Source organism: Rhinopithecus roxellana, chromosome 14, assembly GCF_007565055.1.
Source record: "Rhinopithecus roxellana isolate Shanxi Qingling chromosome 14, ASM756505v1, whole genome shotgun sequence".
NCBI classification, from domain to species: domain Eukaryota; kingdom Metazoa; phylum Chordata; class Mammalia; order Primates; family Cercopithecidae; genus Rhinopithecus; species Rhinopithecus roxellana.
In genome coordinates, this window is record NC_044562.1 from 36,536,579 (window position 1) to 36,550,412 (window position 13,834).

Sequence of the window (13,834 nt, forward strand, 5' to 3'; positions counted from 1 at the left end):
CCTTTTCCTTTCTTAGCTTATTTGAGGAGGAAAGCACCCAAGCTCACACTTACTGATGAAACCAGAACTAGACTACAAACCTGAACTCCTAAGTTCTATGTCCTTTCTATCGCCGTTTGTCTTTTTTGTTTGTCCTTTTTTTTTTTTGAGATGGAGTCTCGCTCTCGCCAAGGCTGGCTGGAGTGCAGTGGTGCAATCTCGGCTCACTGCAACCTCTGCCTCCCGGGTCCAAGCGATTCTCCTGCCTCAGCCTCCCAAGTAGCTGGGAGTACAGGTGCCTGCCACCATGCCCAGTTAATTTTTTGTATTTTTAGTAGAGATGGGGTTAACTTCTGACCTCAGGTGATCTACCCGCCTCAGCCTCCCAAAGTGCTGGGATTGCAGGTGTGAGCCCCCACACCCAGCCATATCGTTTTTCAAAACTGAAAACAGATTTAGTCAATAAGTGCACTCAAACCAGCTAGATTCATGACAAGTTAGAGATCAAAGGGACTTTAATCCATCCCCCACCTCCCAAACATCCACTAGAAATTGCATCTAATTGTGAAAAATGTAAATTTACCTATAAAGTGATTGCAGAAATTTTGAAGATATGCTAGAGGAGCAGGAGTATCAAGGATTGAGATGGTTACTTAAAGCATCCTTTGGTCAAGGTTAAAGATGCCAGTGACTAGAAAGGAACTACTAGATCAGATACCCTGAGGAAACATGCTCATGACATTCATGGTACCTTGGGAAACCACAAAAAATACCTCCAGGCCCCAGTCAGATGTTGACCTGAAGGAAAAATAGAGCCCGGTGGGATGGCCTGAAAGCAAACAATTTAATTGCTTTACTGTGCAGGATTTATTTGAACAATGGAGGAGGGCCTTTTCAAGTCAAAATTTGCAGGAGTTTATTGGGAAAACAAATGTATAAGCCTGAAAGAAAAAGGGGAGGAAAGGAGGAAGCAAACAGTGATATAATATTTAAGCCCTAACCATGGAAATTACCTGGTTCTGCTTGAAAAACAGGAATAACCAAGGGAAAAGCAGTGCAGCTATAAAGTCTTGCTATTTCAGGAAGAGTTGAGGAAATGGAAGGTTTCTGTTGCAACTGAGGTAACCCCAGCTAAACTCAGGTCTTGGAGAATCCAAAATGTGAAAAGCAAGTTTCAGCTGAAGCACATGACTAAGAATATCTTCCTGGTTCTTACAAATAGCTCGTTTGATTTTTTTTTTTTTTTTTTTTTTTTTTGTTTGTTTGTTTTTTTTTGGACACAGGGTGTCACTCTGTTGCCCAGACCAGTCTGAGTGCAATGGCATGATCTTGGCTCACTGCAACATCCACCTCCTGGTTTCAAGCGATTCTCGTGCATCAGCCTCAGGATTACAGATGCCCAACCACTGTTGGTGGCTAATTTGTATTTGTATTTTTAGTGGAGTATTGTATTTTTATATTTTTAGTGGAGACACGGTTTTATCACATTGGCCAGGCTGGTCTTGAATTCCTGACCTCAAGTGATCCGCCTGCCTCAGCCACCCAGTGCTGGGATTACAGGCGTGAGGCACCACGCCTGACCCAGTCTGATTTTCAGTTAAATGTGGACCGTCAATGTTGGAGTAAGAAAAGCACAGTGTAGTTTGTCATACTGAAAATACTCAGTCTGAATAGTTTGAATTTAGTAACCTTAAATGAAGTCTTTGACTTTGTCACAAAAAATGGTCTAATAGTAGTAGCAGCAACAGTAGCACGTGTGCCCATCAGTAATTCTTTTTTTTCTTTTTTGGAGATGGAGTCTCACCCTATCACCAGGCTGGAGTGCAGTGGTGTAATCTCGGCTCACTGCAACCTCTGCTTCCCGGGTTCAAGCAATTCTCTTGCCTCAGCCTCCTAAGTAGCTGGGATTACAGGTGTGCACCACCATGCCCGGCTAATTTTCATATTTTTAGTAGAGATAGGGTTTTACCATGTTGGTCAGGGTGGTCTCGAACTCCTGACCTCATGACCCACCCACCTCAGCTTCTGAAAGTGCAGGGATTACAGGTGGGAACCACTGCCGCCGGCTGCCCATCAACAATTCTTATGTACATCTCCAGCACCTAGATATTTAATACTCCACTGAAAGGAAACAGGATTCCTTGAGTAGCAGTTGAGTCCATGCCTTGAGGCAGGAAAAAAATTAGGATGGATCTGGAACACCCTGTTCCTGCTTGGCAATGAGAATACTTTCAAAAACACCCAGAGCCATTTTTTTTTTTTTTTTTTTTTTTTTTTTTAACAGAGTCTCACTCTGTCACCCAGGCTGGAGTGCAGGCAGTGGGGCGATCTCGGCTCATTGCAATCCCCACCTTCTGGGTTCAAGCGATTCTCCTGCCTCAGGCTCCTGAGTAGCTGGGACTACTGGCACATGCCACCACGCCTGGTTAATTTTTGTATTTTTAGTAGAGACGGTTTTGCCATACTGGTCAGGCTGGTTTCGAATTCCTGACCTCAAGTGATTCACTGGCCTCAGCCTCCCAAAATGCTGGGATTACAGGCATGAGCCACCTTGCCCAGCCGCAGAGCAGTTTTAAAGACAGAAGAGCCAGCACGGCTGGGTGCCATGGCTCACACCTGTAATCCCAGCACTTTGGGAGGCTGAGGCTGGTGGATGTTAGAAATGCTTGTTCCCCAGTGCCATAAAGAAATAGCACTTGAACATAGATTTAATTTTCTCAGCAAGGCCATTTTTACTTTCTGCAGAAAGGGTACACTCCCCAGCAGTTTTGCCACAAGAGTACACCGAACAAAACAGACAGGGTCATTTATAACCCGGTGCGTCCACCCTACTGCTGTGTCTGGTTTCCATTCACTGGAATTGGACCTCACATTCTGTATTTGTTCCGATTGGCTAGCGACTTAGAACTTTTCAAGAGGCAAAGGCAGAGGAGAACAAAGGAAGGAGGAAGTAACTTGCAGGACGCTGAGAAAGGTAAAAAAACACCTCCAAATAAGGAAAAGGAACAGGCTATGACCTAATGCTTGCTTGGACCAGTATAAGCATGCCAGGGCAAATATTTAGGCTAAATTGTGGGAGCTAAGAACACAAAATATATTGATTTCTTTATTACAGCTAGCAGATATTTAAGAATGTTAGCATGGGTGTTTGAATAAATTCTGCTTCTAGGAGAAGTTGGTATTTCTTTTTAACTAGATGGGGAGAAAGTCTCTTTGAAGAGAAACCTCTACTTCACTTTGGGTTTTGTTTTTTGTTTTGTTTTGAAACAGAGTCTCTGTTGCCCAGGCTGGAGTGCACTGACTTGATCTTGGCTCACTGCAACCTCTGCCTCCCTAGTTCAAACGATTCTTCGGCTTCTTTCTCCAGAATAGCTGGGACTACAGGCTCCCGCCACCATGCTCAGCTAATTTTTGTATTTTTAGTAGAGGTGGGGTTTCACCATGTTGGCCAGGCTGGTCTCGAACTCCTGACCTCAAGTGATCCACCCACCTTGGTCTCCCAAAGTGTTGGGATTACAGACGTGAGCCACCACGCCCAGCTTTTTGCAATCACCTGAGGTCAAGAGTTCGAGACCAGCCTGACCAATATGCCAAAACTCTGTCTCTACTAAAAATACAAAAATTAGCAGGGTGTGGTGGCTCACACTTGTAGTCCCAGCTATACAGGAGGCTGAGGTAGGAGAACTGCTTGAACCTGGGGGGATGGAGGTTGCAGTGAGCCGAGATCGCACCACTGCACTCCAGCCTGGGCGACAGAGTGAGATTCTGGCCCCCCGCCCCCCAAAAAAGAAGAGCCTGCCCAAGGGGTTTACTGGGCAAAATTAGTACCTTTTGAGTATCAATAACAAATCATTAAGGTTACTTAGAATTAGAACAAAGCAGTGTTCATAATGATACTTAAAAGACGAAAATGAATATAAAGAATAGAAAAAGTTCTAATATAAACTGGTGAATCCTTTTAATAAGCAGCAGTGTTGCTGGGCACGGTGGCTCACGCCTATAATCCCAGCACTTTGGGAGGCCAAGGCAGGCAGATCACCTGAGATTGGTAGTCGAGACCAGCCTGACCAACATGGAGAAACCCCCATCTCTACTAAAAATACAAAATTAGCAGGGCATGGTGGTGCATGCCTGTAATCCCAGCTACTCGGGAGGCTGAGGCAGGAGAATCACTTGAACCTGGGAGGCGGAGGTTGCGTGAGCCGAGATCAGGCCATTGCACTCCAGCCTAGGCAATAAGAGCGAAACTGTCTAAAAAAAACAAAATAAACAGGAGTGTTGACACACATGTCTGCTGATAAAGCATGGATTATATTCTTGTTTCTGTATGTGTAAACAGGAAGGAATGAAATAAAACTGGTAAGTGTCATGGCCAGGTGAAGTGGCCAATGCCTGTAATCCTACCACTTTGGGAGGTTGAGGCGGACAGATCACTTGAGGTCAGGAGTTCGGGACCAGCCTGGTCAACATGGTGAAATGCCATCTCTACTAAAAATACAAAAATTAGCGTGGCATGGTGGTGTGTGTGCCTGTAGTCCAAGCTAGTCAGGAGGCTGAGGCAGGAGAATCGCTTGAACCCAGGGGGCAGAAGTTATCCAAATTCTCCAGAAATATTGAACTTTCCAGGGAACTAAATTTTTGAGATGAACTCATGAATATTAAATTCATGAGACAGACATAACTTTCTATATAATTTTCAGCATTTTGTCTTGTAAATAGTCTCTACTTATGAAAGACAGATATGTTAATAGATAAATCAGGTCAATATACCATAAACAACAAGAGTTATATGATTTGCTTTATGCAACCACCAGAGCCGGCGCCAGAGAAAAGGCAAGTAGGCAAGATAAAAAGGAAACTTTATTACGTAGCCAATGTAAAGAAAGAGGAAGCGAGGTTCACCAGTCTCCGGCGGCGGAGGCCGAGGAAGTCGCTCAGGCATTCTCGGGCAAGGTTCCTAGGTCCGCATATGAGGAGGGGCCGAGGAAGTTCGCGCTGCGCGCCTGCCGGGAGCGGCTTTTATGTCTTGGGCCTGGGAGTGGGAGGGTGGTAGGCGGGATGCAGGTGGGTCAAGGGCCATGTGGTGGGCGCAGCCAGGTAGGTTTCGGTTTCCTCAGTTGGACGTCATGCTGCGCAGTTGACCTGTGCCTTTCCCTGGCGCAGGAAAGTTGGTGATGAAGAACCCGGAATACGCCATCTTAGTCACCTTTGTTCTTTGTTTCCCTCTCCCTCCGTCCAGACAGTCCAACCTTTTATTGATTATGATGATTGGGGGCGTTGTTGTCTGTCCGGCTGCTTCCTGCTGTCAGGGGGTGTTGTCATGAGGGTCTATGGTTGGCACCTGGACGCAGGGATGTAGGAGCATCTGGTTGAAGGCGACACAGGTGATCTCTTGAACTTTGGCTTGGAGAAATTTGATTAAAATGGGGGCAAAACATAGGATAAGACAGAGAATTAGTACAGGGATGAGGAATGGGAGCATCTGTTGCATTACCGGTAATAACCATATAGGTGGACCTGGGGTTAAGGGAGTGTTTGTAGTTCTTTAGTTCTGTTTTAATCCGGTTTAGGGTTTGGATATGTGTCAACTAGACCTGATTCGTTTATGTAATAGCAACATTCTTCTCCTAAGAAAAGACATGTTCCTCCGTTCTCTGCTGTGGGAAGATCTAGTGCTCTTCTGTTTTGTGCTGCCACCTGAGCCACTGAAGTGATTTGACGTTGTAAAGAGGCTAGACTTTCAGCCGACGCTCTATAGCTTCTTGGATCTGGGCAGTTAGAGATCGAGTAGATTGTACCGAGTGGGCAAGTGCCCCAGTTCCAAGCCCTGACGCCACTAAGGAGGAGGCTAGAGAAATCCCGATGACTAAGGGAAGAAAGACGGCCCGTTTCTGGAGATTATTAGGAGGAGAGTTAAATTGCAAAGTGAGTTCAGCCACTTCTGCTTTGCTGTATAGGGTTAAACTAGGTACTAGAGACACTGGAACACAGAGGGATTGGCTGATAGATGTGTGGTTAAGGAACTTGAAGAGGGTTTTGTTACACCAGAAATAACCTCCGACGGGGGCTGTCTGGGTCTTATTGGGTGGTTGGGTATACTCACACCAGGAGGAGTTTGGGGCAGAGTAGCAGAAAGGAAGGATTGGATTTTCTGGTTTTTGGTATAGTGGGACTTGGAGCAAAAACGGTTTTTGGGAGGTGCTTGTAGAGCCAGTTGTAGCCTTGAAAGCAGTAGATAAAGGGACTGCCACTAAGGGGGCTTCTTTAAGGGCTGCACAGAGGAAACAGTGGGAAAGGTGTGTTATGTTCGCTGCCCATGTTAAGTTTAACCCTTGACAGACCAGCTTTAACCATGAGAAGGGGTCTTTGTTGGAGTGTAGTTGATCTTGTAGGGCCTGTTCCTGTGATTGTATGGCTAAGGTTAAATTTTGTAGGACTTGTATATTTTTAGGGAGGGATTTTTGTTGGACAAGTGTCCTTTTTATTAAGAGTGTGGATCTCCGTAGAGTCCTCCTTTTACTCTGCCAGCCGTTGGAGTGTGTAAGAAGAGTAGTAATATAAGTATAAAGTAGGACTCCATTTTGGTGTTTTTTAAGGGGGAGAGAAGGACGTTGACTTAGTCAACAGTGGGGAGTTTTGTAGCTGATAGAGAAGAAGCAGAAGTATAAAGAGAAAAGAATTTAGATAACAGTAATTGTTTTACCTGGTATTAGATGGGCAACAGTGGTGACATAGCGGAGGTAGTTGCTAGGAGACGGTATTGTCCGCCGCTGTTTAGATGTAAGGACAGCAGTTTGCCTAGTGTCTGGAGTATTGTTCGGTTTTAGTTAAGACTAGGCTGGAGATCAGACACTGGTTTGCCTAGTGCCTTAGGTGCCTAAAGGTCTAAAACAATTATTAGAGGAGACATAAGAAGCAGGTAATAGAATGATGACAGTAATAGAATGATGACAGAACAGTTATGAAGGAGCCGAGGAAGAGGAGGGCAGGAATAGACTGAAGAGGAAGGCGGAATGAGAGTAAGAGAGGGCTACCCATAAGGCAAGAATGAGAGGGAGTGTGGAAGGTGGGTAGGTGGAAGTGCCGAGGGATGGAAGGAGGGGCAGCCTCAACAATGGTAGGCGGGACCGAGGAGGAGGGCGGAACTACAGCGGAAGTGGAAGGGGGAGTTGAAAGGGAAGGTGGGGCCGGAGTGGGAGTGGGAGGTGGAGTATACAGTGGGAGTGGAAGGGAGGGAGGGAAAGTAAGGTCTTCGGGCAAGTCAGACAGGAAGGAAGACTCCTCCTTTTCGGACTTTGTTAGGCCTGCGTCCTTAGCCAACATGACTTGGGCCAAGGAACACTGGCTACACAAGTCCGGACGAGAACGCAAGGCCCAAAATCCTTGCATATAGTTAATTTCGGACCACTTGCCTAAGCGTCGGCAGAAATTACTGAGGTCGATTAAAATGTTACAGTCTAGAGTGCCTTCAGGCGGCCATTGAGACTGGTTGTCTAATTTATATTGTGGCCACGCCACAGTGGAGAGGAACACCAGTTGCTTTCGCCTAAGATCTTGTTCTAATTGTAAAGTTTTGAGATTTTTTAGAAGACACCCTAAAGGGGAGTCTCTAGGTATTTTGGATTGGGGGTTTCCCAGCCTTCCTCTCGCCTAGAGGCGGAAACGGAAACCGAACTCTACCTGGCTGCAAAGCGTCCTTTGGAGCCACTAGAGACCGGTGGGAGGCTCCTGGAGGCGGAATGGAGATTACCTCCAGGCGGACGTCTCTGTCCTGGACGGGTCTCACACGGAACGGAATGGAGTTCCTTTGGGCAGACGTCTCTACCTTTGGGAACTCTCCTGTGGGTCACCTGGTAAGCAAAAAGCCTTGGGCCTGCACAGGACTTCTGGCCAAGGAGTATGAGAGGGAGGCAAGAGGTACTCACCCCTAGGAGACTTGGAGGTGTGGAAAGCGATGTCTAGGTCCTGGTCTGTCCGCGGTGTGGAAGGAGGAGGCTCCTTGGACCTTGGGGGGCCCTGAGGAGGGGTCTCCTCCCGGGTTTCGGCACCACCTGATTTGTTTTATGCGACCACCAGAGCCGGCGCCAGAGAAAAGGCAAGTAGGCAAGATAAAAAGGAAACTTTATTACGTAGCCAATGTAAAGAAAGAGGAGGCAAGGTTCACCGGTCTCTGGCGGCAGAGGCCGAGGAAGTCGCTCCGGCGTTCTCGGGTGAGGTTCCTAGGTCCGCATATGAGGAGGGGCCAAGGAAGTTCATGCCGCGCGCCTGCGGGGAGCGGCTTTTATGTCTTGGGCCTGGGAGTGGGAGGGCGGTAGGCGGGATGCGGGCGGGTCGAGGGCCCTGCGGTGGGCATGGCCAGGTAGGTTTCGGTTTCCTCGGTCGGACGTCATGCTGCGCCTGCGCAGTTGACCTGTGCCTTTCCCTGGCGGAGGAAAGTTGGTGATGAAGAACCCGAAAGTACGCCATCTTAGTCACCTTTGTTCTTTGTTTCCCTCTCCCTACGTCCAGACATATACCTAAAATCTTAAAATTGAGTATTTCATTTCCAGGAAAGGTATCAATTCTCTAAACATTTACATCTCTGAAACACAAAGGACATAAGAACCTCATGATGTAACAAGTAAAGCTTTGTTATAAAAAACAAACAAAAAAGGGACTCATCCTAAGGGTAAAGGCTCAGCATCACACTGATCTGTGCAACCAACCAGGTTACACATTAACAGTAACCCAGGCCAGGTGCGGTGGCTCATGCCTGTAATCCCAGTACTTTGGGATGCTGAGGCGGGCGGATCACAAGGTCAGGAGATTGAGACCATCCTGGCTAACGTGGTGAAACCCCATCTCTACTAAACAAAAATAAAAAAATTAGCTGGGGGTGGTGGCGGGCGCCTGTAGTCTCAGCTACTCGGGAGGCTGAGGCAGGCGAATGGCGTGAACCCGGGAGGCGGAGCTTGCAGTGAGCCGAGATCGCACCACTGCACTCCAGCCTGGGTAACAGAGTGAAACTGTCTCTAAAAAAACTGTGGGGAAAAGAAAGAAAGATCAGCCTGTTACTGTGTCTATATAGAAAGAAGTAGACATAAGAGACTCCATTTTGTTCTGTATTTGAGATGCTATCAATCTGTGACCCTACCCCCAACCTTGTCCTTGCAAGAGACATGTGCTATGGTGACTCAAAGTTTAAAGGATTTTGGGCTGTGCAGGGTGTGCTTTGTTAAACAAGTGCCTGAAGGCAGCTTGCTGGTTAAAAGTCATCACCATTCTCTTAATCTCAAGTACCCAGGGACACATACACTGCCAAAGGTCACAGGGACCTCTGCCTAGGAAAGCTAGGTATTGTCCAAGGTTTCCCCCCATGTGATAGTCTGAAATATGGCCTATGATCAGGGAAAGACCTGATCGTCCCCCAGCCTGATACCCGTGAAGGGTCTGTGCTGAGGAGGACTAGTACTAGAGGAAAGAAGGCCTCTTGGCGGTTGTTGGCAGTGGAGATAGAGAAAAGCATCTGTCTCCTGCCCATCCCTGGGCAATGGAACATCTCGGTATAAAACCTGATATGTTCTGTTTACTGAGAAAGGAGAAAACTGCCTTAGGGCGAAAGGCGGGACTTGCTAGCTCAACGCTGCTCTTTATGCACTAAAAAGGTTTATGGAGATGTTTACATATGCATATCAAGGCACAGCACTTTTCCTTAAACTTATTCATGTCACAGAGATCTTTATTCATATGTCTTACTGCTGACCTTCTCCCTACGATGATCCTATTATCCTGCCACTTCCTTTTCTTTAAGATGGTAAAGATAGGGGCCGGGCACGGTGGCTCACGCCTGTAATCCCAACACTTTGGGAGGCTGAGATGGGCAGATCATGAGGTCAGGAGATCGAGACCATCCTGGCTAACACGGTGAAACTCTGTCTCTACTAAAAAATACAAAAATTAGCCAGGCGAGGTGGCGGGCACCTGTAGTCCCAACTACACAGGAGGCTGAGGCAGAAGAATGGCTTGAACCTGGGAGGCAGAGCTTGCAGTGAGTGGAGATCGCGCCACTGCACTCCAGCCGGGCGACAGAGCGAGACTCCATCTCAAAAAAAAAAAAAAAAAAAGATGGTAAAGATAATTATCAATAAATACTAAGGGAACTCAGAGACCGGTGCCGGCATGGGTCCTCTGTATGCTGAGCGCCGGTCCCCTGGGCCCACTTTTTCTTTCTCTATACTTTGTCTCTGTGTCTCATTTCTTTTCTCAAGTCTCTCGTTCCACCTAACGAGAAACGCCCACAGGTGTGGAGGGGTAGGCCACCCCTTCAAAAAGAACAACAAAAACAGTAACCCAGATCCTGCAACTGTAGTTGGATTAAGATGGTGCTTCTTCTCAAGCCTAGTTAACATCCTGAATGACCAGAAAGGTATAAAAACGACCCTAGAAAGGCAACATTAATTCTCCTCCTAGGGTCTGGTGGAGTCTCCCCATCTTGCATCTCTCCCTCTGCAAGCCATCTACCTCTGCCCACCTGGGAATGAGGGATGAGGAGGGCTTGGGGAATTCTGCCAGTTGGAGAAGCCCTGTGGCAGGAAGGTCTATGTCGACATAGAGTATACCTTTCTTCAGCCACTGACTGCATGTGAATGACAATAAAACAGCTGGAGTCGACGGCCGTCATTAGCAATCAGTGATGAAGGGACTGAGCCATACAGACTAGGTAGGATGTGTATCAGATACTGTCACGACTCTCAGTGGGAACTGGGCAAGACAGAGAAGTTTGTGGTCTTGTCACTGACTTACGAAATGTCTTGGGCTCTGGTTTTCAAATGGTTCCTCTATTGGACTCAAAGGTTGGGAGGAGGAGACAATATCCCAGGCTGACAAGGGCTTGCCCTTTATCCTGAACACCTCATTGCTTTCAGCCTGTGCCGTTTCTCCACCTTTGCCCTCCCAGTGGTTCGTATGTGGGAAGTCCGTCTCAATTTGTCTCGAACCAAGGATGAGGGTCTAGCCTCTGCCATGACGGTGGAATCCGAGGCCTTTCCATACCTAGTCTGGTGCCTGCCCCACACTGTACCAGACATTGAACTCCTGGACCCCCTCCTCCTTCCCTTTATTACCCCTTTCCTTCAGCTCACTTATCCCGGTGCCATATCCAGCACCAAAAAAAAAAAAAAAAAAACAAAAAACAAAAAAAAAACAAAAAAAAAACCTAAGTGTTTGTCCTCTGCTGGGTTTGGGGACACAGGGAAGCCTTGCGGTCTGGAAAAAGGCTGCTCTTATCTAGAGTTTACCCATAGGCCAGGGGACTGCCATTCTCTTCACAGATACCCCTGCAAGAGGAATTTCTTTTGGGGCACGGAAATGAGGACTTCATTTCATCAGAGGCTGGTGATGGTGGGGGGTGGACTTTTTGGTATTTGTTTTTTGTTTTTTGAGACAGGGTATCACTCTGTTGCCCGGGCTGGAGTGCAGTGGTGCGATCTTGGCTCCCCGCAACCTTGACCTCGTGGGATCAAGCAATCCTCCCTCCTCAGCCTCCTGAGTAGCTGGGACCACAGACGTGCACCACTCTGGATGGCAAATGAGTTTCTGTAACATGTTAGGAGTAATGTTGCAAATTTACCTCTTCACTTTCTGAAGACACCTGAATATAGGACCAATGCATTTGTGACAAGCAAATGCACTAGTAGAGAAGGGCCATCCACCCCGCCCCAGCTCAGATAGAGGTGCTGAGCCCATCACAGTTATTACATGTCTTAAGTTTTGTTCAATTATAGCTCTTTTCCCTTTCCTGATGATTGAATTTACAAAAGAAAGTAGGCTGCTCAGAAGGCCCTGGAAGTGAGGAGGGGCAAGGATCACTGGTGACTAGTTAGGGAGGATGAGGGTTGTTTTTTGCCAAAAGCCTAAGTAGAGTGGATCTGGATTATCTGGCACCCTCCTGGATGGAACCCTAGAGTACCTCCTGTGTGAAAGGGTCCCTGGATTTTCCCCAGCCCCCACCTGTCTCTACCTTCAGCCACATTCATGGCAGAGAAGAACTTACAGCCTGTTTCTCACCGTAGAGCAAAACTGGTCATCTGGCTTATGTTCATAGTACATTATCTTTACTATGTGCCAGGATATCACACTTAAAAAAGCCACACACAAAAAAATGTAAAATACTTGAACAAGCTTGTATTATAATATTAACGAAGAGTATCTGCTTTCTGGGCTAATGTGATCCATTCATTATTCCAGTTGGGTTTTAGTCCTTTGTAATATGTAGTAATTATGCTTTTCTTTCTGTCTTTTTATCTTATTTTGAGACACAGTCTCACTCTCTGGCCCAGACTGGAGTGCAGTGGTACAATCTCGGCTCACTGCAACCTCTGCCTCCCGGGTTCAAGCGATTCTCCTGCCTCAGCCTCCCGAGTAGCTGGGATTACAGGCCCCCACCACCATGCCTGGCTATTTTTGTATTTTTAGTAGAGATGGGGTTTCACCATGTTGACCAGATTGGTCTCAAACTCATGACCTCAGGGGATCCGCCTGCTGCAGCCTCCCCAAGTGCTGGGATTATAGGCATGAGCCACCATGCCTGCTCCCTTTTTTTTTTTTTTTTTTGAGACAGAGTCTCGCTCTGTTGCCCAGGCTGGACTGCCCTCACGCAATCTCGACTCACTGCAATCTCCGCCTCCCGCGTTCAAGGAATTCTCCTGCCTCAGCCTCCTAAGTAGCTGGGATTACAGGCGTGTGCCACCACGCCCAGCTAATTTTTGTATTTTTAGTAGAGACGGGGTTTCACCATGTTGATCAGGCTGGTCTCCAACTCCTGACCTCATGATCCGCCCGCCTTGGCCTCCCAGAGTGCTGGATTACTGGCGTGAGCCACTGCGCCCAGCCCCCCATGCTTTTCTTAATACAAAAAAAAGAAAGTATAAAAATAAAAACTTGAGGCTGGGCATTGTGGCTCATACCTGTAATCCCAGCACTTTGGGAGGCTGAGATGGGCAGATCACGAGGTCAGAAGTTCAAGACCAGCCTGACCAACGTGGTGAAACCCCATCTCTACTAAAAATACCAAAAAATTAGCTGGGCGTGGTGGTGGGCACCTGTAATCCCAGCTACTGGGTAGGCTGAGGCAGGAGAATTGCTTGAACCCAGGAGGCAGAGGTTGCAGTGAGCCGAGATTGTGCCACTGCACTCCAGCCTGGGTGACAGAGTGAGACTCTGTCTCAAAAAAAAAAAAAAAAATTTACTCTCACCAGCCCTTTCTAAGGAAGCCACTAGTGGATTTGCCCCCAGCACTTTGAGAGAGCATATCAAAATAAGAGGAAGCCAAAAATTCAGGAAATAGCAGGTCCCAAAGAGGAGAGAGAAGGGAAGTCCCAGGATGACTGCAAGGGAGCCCTGCAATTATAGCTGTGCAACATCCTGGAGGGCAACCAGTTCAGATTGGGGCAGAAGAGCGGCTGCAAGTAACCGCTGATACCCGACTAAAAGTGAATTCAGCACTAGGTGTCTGTTATCTCACATAACCAGAAGTGCAAAGTTGGCAATTACAGGGTTGGTTCATTCACCCTTAATGATGTTAGAATTCTGAGTTTGCTTTTCTGAATTATCTTGGCTCTTCCTCACAGCGAAAAGATGGCAGATGTAGCTACAAACTTCATGTTCTCAATCGGGTAAAAATAAGGAGAATTTCTCTTCGAACGATCCTCCCACAAAGAGAAAAATCTCATCTAATAGCACCATCCCATCAGTCTTCCCCTCAGATTCCACTGGCCAGATGCCATTTTCAAAAAGTTTATAAACATGGTATTGTTTTTCCCCTTATTACACGTAAAGCATAGATGCCAAGTTTTAAGTCTACAACGCCTCTAAGAGT

General features: G+C 47.1%; 1 protein-coding gene across 1 annotated transcript in view; it reads right to left on the reverse strand.

Annotated features, from left to right (window-relative positions):
* Positions 1–8,083: 8,083 nt before the first annotated feature.
* The window catches only part of COQ10B (coenzyme Q10B), a 31,096-nt gene continuing 25,345 nt past the window's right edge, over positions 8,084–13,834 (reverse strand). The window contains exon 7 of the mRNA XM_010381621.2: positions 8,084–8,502. The gene's annotated coding sequence lies outside the window, so the exon portion shown is untranslated. The remainder of the gene's footprint in view (positions 8,503–13,834) is intronic.